This window comes from Dipodomys spectabilis, unplaced genomic scaffold (genome assembly GCF_019054845.1).
Source record: "Dipodomys spectabilis isolate Male_0828 unplaced genomic scaffold, ASM1905484v1 ptg000434l, whole genome shotgun sequence".
NCBI classification, from domain to species: domain Eukaryota; kingdom Metazoa; phylum Chordata; class Mammalia; order Rodentia; family Heteromyidae; genus Dipodomys; species Dipodomys spectabilis.
In genome coordinates this window covers 1,021,880-1,029,230 of record NW_024871111.1, presented here as the reverse complement: position 1 = coordinate 1,029,230, position 7,351 = coordinate 1,021,880, and positions in this window count along the sequence as shown.

Here is a 7,351-nt window from a genome sequence, read left to right as displayed (position 1 = left end):
TAAGATTCAAATTAGAGTTAACAGAAGACATACTCTCACACTCAAGACAGACAGCAAGCGCATCAGACTGCTGGTCCGACAGTTTGTCCAGAAGGGCTTCCAACCAGAGAGAATCGGTCAATCAGGGGCACTCGAACCCCCTCTACCCGAGCTCGAGGACAGCCCCACCCAGGGGTCCAGGGGACATCTCCCACTGGCCCTGCTGGCAGTCTTATAGCGAGTCCGCCAAGACTCTCCGCCAGCCCCAAGACCCCACCTGCAGGCTTTCACTATTCTTGAAATATGAAAATTGTATCAAATGATCTAATTGTTTCTTATTCTCTTGGGGAGGGGCTGGTTGCCCCTCTGTCCGTTTTTTGTTTCCTCTTGAAGAGGAGTTCCGTCTTTATGGAACTTAGATTTACATTCACTTTTTCAATGGTTCCCTTTTTCCTGCGGGAACCAAGGATTAGTTTGTTCTCCCACTGCTGCTGTGGAGGCTTTAGTGCCTCGTGCTTTTAGCATATGTTTTAAAATAGAGACAAACTATCCTTATTCTTAGAAGATGAACTCCCCATGATTTACTCGTTATCTTTCCCAGACGCAAATGAGGGGCCTGCAGCACCACAACGAGTTTCTGACTACTTTTCCAGGTGAAAAGAAATGAAGATGCTTACCTCCCAAGGTTCCTTGACTGAAGAGACTGCTTCGTGCCCAGCTTCGAGCCCCACGTTGGGCGCCACCTGCCGCGGACCAGGTTCTGTCCGGATGACGGAGGACACCTAAGGGAGGAACCTGGAATAGGATGGGGAGATGGCAAACAGACAACTCACACACATTAGGAGTGGATGCTGAGTGCTGAGTCCTGAGTGCGATTTAATGCAGAGAATAACAAACTTTTATAGCAAAAGTCTCCATAAGAAAGGGCAAAAGGTCACATAATCTTGCTGCAGGGCTTCATTCTTGGGCGGTCACCAGCTGGTCGCCTGAAAGGGCAAAAGGTTACACAACCTTGCTGTAGGGCTTCATTCTTGGGTGGTCACCAGCTGGTCTCCTGATAGGCACTTGTTTCCGGCTTATCTCTAAGAAATATAATGGATTTCAATGTTTTGTCATCAACTAACCATTACCTTATTTCTATAGAGGCCTTAACTGTCCCATAAGATCTTTCCTGTTCCTTCTTTAATAGCAAGGTCACGGAGGCCTAGATCTAGCAAGTCTCTTAGTAAATGAAAGAGAGTAACAGGAAGTTCTTTCTCCAAAGTAGTTATCTCAGCAATTGCCATACATTCTTTCTGTTCTAGCTGAGCCTACAGCTTCTTGTAAATCCCTTACAAACAATTCCTTCTGCTGAAGTGACTTCATGAAACCCCCAATACTTTTATATTTACTTATGACTTGTCTACTAGCCTCCATAAGAGGGGTTTCAGGGTAGCACTTAACTCTGGTGAGTTAGTCATATTTTTTAAGACACTCATCAGATATTGGAGTCCTCAACACTCTTAAGAAAGAGCTTTGAATAAGGGAACGTTGACAATGAGCAAGTACAAAGAGCAGTAGAAACAGTAAAAGATTAATAGGCACTCTTATGAGGAAAAGAAAGGCAGAAACACATCTTTCCCATGGGTTTGCCAGCCTTTCCAGGAGTAGGCCTCTTAGAAGCCCTATTCTCCGAGGTAGACTTCGGTGAAGTCCAAAACTTGGAGATAGGTTTCTGTAAAGCCCCATTCTCTGAGGTAGACTTCGGTGAAGTCTCAAAACTCAGAGATAGGTCTCTGAATCTGTAAGGTCCGCTCCTGGATGGCTAGCAGACTCCACCCTCCTCGCAGCAAAGTCTCCACCCATTACCTGCGTTACCTAGGCAACTGGGACACCTGGAAGAGGTCACATCTGCATCCGCTGAGGTCACATCTGAATTTGATGTGGCCACACCTTTCCCCACCCATACCATACATAAGGCCTAGCCCAGGCCCAGAAGCTCTCTTGCTCTTGTTTTCTAGCTCTTTTGCTCTTGCTCTTCTTTTCTAGCTCTCTCTGCTCTCTCTCTGCTCTAGCTCTTTCCTCTCTCTTTCCCAGCCACGTGGAGTGCCAACCTTGCCTGGTCCCAGCAGGTCTTCTGAATACCTGAATACCACGTGAGTGCTACTGTTCTTACCCCTCTCTCTGCTCTTTTCTAGCTCTTTCCTCTCTTTCCCAGCTCTCTCTCATTGCCAGGCCTTTCAAAACCACGTGGAGTGCCAACCTTGCCTGGTCCCAGCAGGTCTACTGAATAAACCTACCCCTTACCTGAATACCACGTGCATGCTGGTGCTGTTCTTACTCGGTTACCTCTTTTTAAAAACCTAACAGAAGCCCCTTTCTTAGGTCTGATAGATGGTTTCCCATGCTAAGCAGACTTCAGTGGAGTCGGCGTGGCACACTTCTGCTGTGATGCCCTCCCAATTGTGCGAAGAACACTACACTAAACTTTTCTGCATCATTTTCCCTCCAGTGGTATTCTTGAGATCAGAACACTTGCAAATAGTATTTATATTATTATTTTATATTAATTTTATTATATATTTTTATCTAATCATACATATTCAGGAGATCTGAATATCTGAATATTAAGATCTGAAGATTATGGTTCAAACCCACCCAGGTAGCAAGGTTCCTTAGATTCTTATTTCCAATAAACTCATAAGGAATAGCCAGACAAAAGTGGCACTGAGGTTCAAGTGGTAGAGCACTAGCCTTGAGCAAAAACAGGCTCAGGGACAGTACCCAGACCCAGAGGTCAAGCCCTAGCATAAACTAAACAACAAAAACAAAATAAAAACAAACATTAAACCTAGCTTTTTTTCCCTCATTGTATGAGTAATTAAGAGGTACGTAAGGAAATTTCTTCTTCTGTTATGTATAGGTAGAAGAAAAAAGATGTCATACAATTACTCTCTTCATACCATATTACACCAAAGTCTCAAAAATTGCTCTTTTTCTAAATTTATAAATTAATAGCATCCATTTGTTGGCAACTTTGTCTAGATTATTCAGATTATCATGTTATACATGAACTGTTGCAATAATCTATTAACTAATTTCTAATTATACCTCACTTGAAAGAATATTCTAGGCAAATAGAATGCCAGAATCATTTGTGAATTTCTAAATTAAATATTCTACTTGAAAACAATTTTGTAGTATCCTAGAGAATATGAAATTATAAACAAAGAACATTCATTCCAAATCTAAATTCTAATTTAGGCAAGTCTCCAAAGTCCTACATTAGATGAACTTTGCTATTTCTCCAGGCTTAAGCTGTTGTAATTCTTCATCATTTCTTTGGAATCCAACAGAATGATGCTTACTTTTTCAATTTTTTGATTGGGATTCATGAGCTATTTTGCGTCTAGCAATGTTCTGTAATGAAGAGAGCATGTAAAACACAAGTGAGGATTCTATATGAGTTGCATTTCAATAGGGAACATGACTTATCAAAACAGTGAAAAAATTAGCCCAAACATCCAACTCTATATTGCTTTCTTGTTGTTTGGCTTGTTTTATTGAGACAAAATTATACTACCTGGTCCAGGGAAGGTATCGCTATGTTATTCCACTCTCTAATCTCCTTTCTTAGTCTGAGTGCTAGAATTCCAGGCTTGTATCACATTGCCCTGCCATAGTTTGTTGGTTTATTTAATCTAGAAACAGACTAGCAATTCTGAACTTCTCTGATGATCTTATACACTAGACTGACAGCTCTGACTGTTTATGTACAATTTTCAAAGACGTTCTAACATTCGACACAGGACATGAACATTTTTAGATGTACCTGCAGGGTTCTCTGATTCATTCCTCCATGGATATGATCCCTTTAATAATGATTACTTGACTTTCTTAATATCTCTGGTCCTTACCTTTGTAATATTCTCAAGTTCTTTTTAGGAAAGTTCACTTGAGGATTTTCTAATATTAAAAATTATCATTGTTCTATTCTTACTCAGGACATATGTTCTATTATTTTCCAACTTTTTCTACACATTCTGAGAGTTGTTTCATATGTGTGTTTACACATCTAAGTGCCTCTGTGTATGTGCATGCTTGCATGTATGTATGCCAAAACCTCAAGCTCTTATTCAGCAGTCTTGCTCATACCTAGTTTTCCATCACTTCAGCCATTCTTACAATGCAGGTTTAGGCTGGTTAATTATAGGTATTGTTGCAAATACTTTTTTTTCCCCCAGGCTGAATGCAAACTGAACTTCCCAGAATCCTTTACATTCTTAGGTTTTATCTTTCCAGGAGTATCAACTTTTAAAATTGAAACAGTTTTGTGAATGTAAAGTCTAACCCAGATTTTTAACTTAAGAATTCATAAAAAGATAGATGAACATACACAGTACATATATTGAGTGTACACTCTTAGAAATGTGATCTTAAGCCTGGTGACAGTGGCTCACATCTATAATCCTAGCTACTCAGGTGGCTGAGATCTGAGGATTGCAGTTCAAATCCAGCACAAGTAGGAAAGTTTCTGAAGCACTTTTCTCCAATTAACAACCAGAAAACTGGAAGTGGCACTGTGGATCAAGTGGTAGACTCCTAGCCTTGAGCTGAAGAGTAGAGGAAGAGTGCTCAGGCCCAGACTTCAAGCCCCACAAATACCAAAATAAAAAAAAAAGAAAAGGAAAGAAATAAAAAGATATATGAACTTAGCAAACAGTTCATTGCTAATATAATTCCTTGTCTCTCAACATGGCTTTTTTCCAGTTAAGTCCATGCTCTTATATCTGACTTGCTTTGAAACTAGAATTGTTCTTCCATTCTACTTTTTACAAATTTGTATGATTAGTTGCCATGATTTAGTGCTAGTAGAAGAAACAGAGTGGCCTCATACTTCATGTTCCACTTAGTAGTAATGCTTTCTCTATATCACTCCTGTAGATTTACATACTGGCCTTGGCTTTATTGTTTCAAATTTGTCTTATTTGCAGAGTCTTCTATACTGTATTGAATAACCTTACTTAAACACAGAACTTCTTTTTCTCCTATTATTCATATTGTTTCTCCTACTGTTAACTTATGTACACTTGTGAAATAATGCACAACATATATACAAATATTTCTGAGAACCTTCTTCTCACTTAAAATTGGTCTTAATTTATAGACATTTAGGAAATTTTAACTTAATGTACTCCAAGGTAATGGTTTTTTCATGCTTTTTAAATTGTAAAAATGTTGTACAGAGGGGTTAGAGTTATATATGTAAGTTAAGTAGTACATAATCTATCAAGCATTGTTACCTCTTCTTTTGTTTTTCCCCTGCCTTCCTTTCCCTCCTCGTCGCCCCAAATCCCCACTGCCCTCCTCAAGTTGTAAAGTTCATTTTCTACATAGTCTCTTGTAGAACTCATTGTTACAATGGGTCATACTGTATCCTTGTTTCAGCATTTTGTTATTTCCCTTCCCTTCCCCACATTAGAAAAGGTATATGCAAGATGCAGATCACCGACATCAAATACAGTAAAAACAGGGGTTATACCGTGGAGGTAGAAAATGGAAGAGAAACAAAAATTTCACATATTACCTGTTAGGTGACAATAAAGAAAAATCAAGTTGTGTCCTATCTTGGAGTCCATTTCACTTAACACCATTTTATATGGCCATATGTACATGTATAATGTTTTATAAATGATTTAAATTCCGTATTTTCTCATTACTAAGTTGTTTCTGAAACACATGTTACCTCATGTACAACGATTTACTTGTGCTATTTCAATGAAGCCACAAAACGTTCATTTTACCTGGAGCAGCACCATAGATTGTTACTTGAAGTAATTGGAAGGAACTGTTACTGGAAGTGGAAACTGATTCCCAGAGAGGAATTGAACATAGAGAAATGACAAGTTCAACTTCATTTGTGCTCTCATTTTACTGTACAAGAAAAGAATTCAAAGCTTGAAGGAAACTCTGTCCCTGACTTTTTCGAGTGTGTTCTTTACTCACATAAAACTTGTCGGTAAATTTCTAGTTGAGAGTATTACAAAAGGAAACAATATGCCATTTGAAGGCCAAAATAGATAAAATGGAAATAACGTTGTTTTAAAAGTGTTCTACTGCAAAGAAGCAAAGATATGTAGGTTTAAATGTACCGTATGCCTAGATATTTCACTCCTGACATGATTGTCTTGTTGCAGGAGTCAGTTATCCATTTCTTTAATCTGGTCCTGAGTTCACCATAGCAATAAGGATTCCAAAAAGCAGGATCCGTGAGTATGATTAGCAAAAGGAGCCTCTTTTCAAACCAGTGCTGTAAGGATGGTCCCAAAGAAATATGGGTTTTTTTTTCCCCGTGCTTGTTTGTTTAGTTTGTGCTGCTTCTGGGGCTTGAACTCCGTCTGGACCCTGTCCCTAAACCGTTGTCTTTCTTGTCCTCCTGCCACCATAGCTAGTACTCCACTGCTTGAGCAACAACTCCACTTCTTGCTTTTTTGGTATTTAGTTACAGATAAGAGTTTGACAGACTCTCTTGCCTGTTGGCTTTGAGATTGTAATAAATCCAAGTGACATCAACTGTATGGACTTCTCTTTTGAACCAAGACATGTTAGATGAAGTTTATCATAAACCTAGTATTCAACAATTTTTTAAAAGAAGAGAATATGTTCAGCAAAGAAACCATAATTTAACTCAGCAAACGTAGGTTCACTGAATTATTTTGGAATTATGTTCTCAGCTTGGGAAGATTAATATTGACTTCATCGTTCTTTTTGAAGAACTTTTTCTGTTGGTCGTGGGGCTTGAACTCTGATCTTGGGTGCTGTCCCTCAGCACTTCAGCTGAAGATGAGTGCTCTACTACTTTAGCTATAGCACTACTTCTGGATTTCTGATGGTAATTTAAGATAAGTTTCTCATGGATTTTCCTGACCAGGCTGGCTTTGAACCACAATCCTCTGGTTTCAACCTCCTGAGTAGCTAGTATTACAAGTGTGAGTCAACAGCACCCAGCTCGTATTTGCATTTATGTGCACTTAATGACACTATGTTGACAAAGAATGGAAATTTGAATCAAATAGTGTGACATTGCAGCTTTCAATAAAATGGAGGTAGCAATAAATATGTCCTCTTTTTCCATGTTCTTACATTAATGACTCATGAGCTGTGGGACTCTTACATTAGCATCCTCTGTTGTCTTCATATGTGGACTTAGTATCAGAAATTGTTCATAGAAAAATAGAGAAAGACAGATTTGTAGGAGATCAGGTATGAAAGAGCAGCATAGAAGGATATACAACTTATCACACAGAGATTATGAACTAGTCTAAGTTGTTAGAATGCTAAAGGCAATGAGGAATAAGCCTAGTTGATAACTTGTTCTTCAATAACCAAAAAT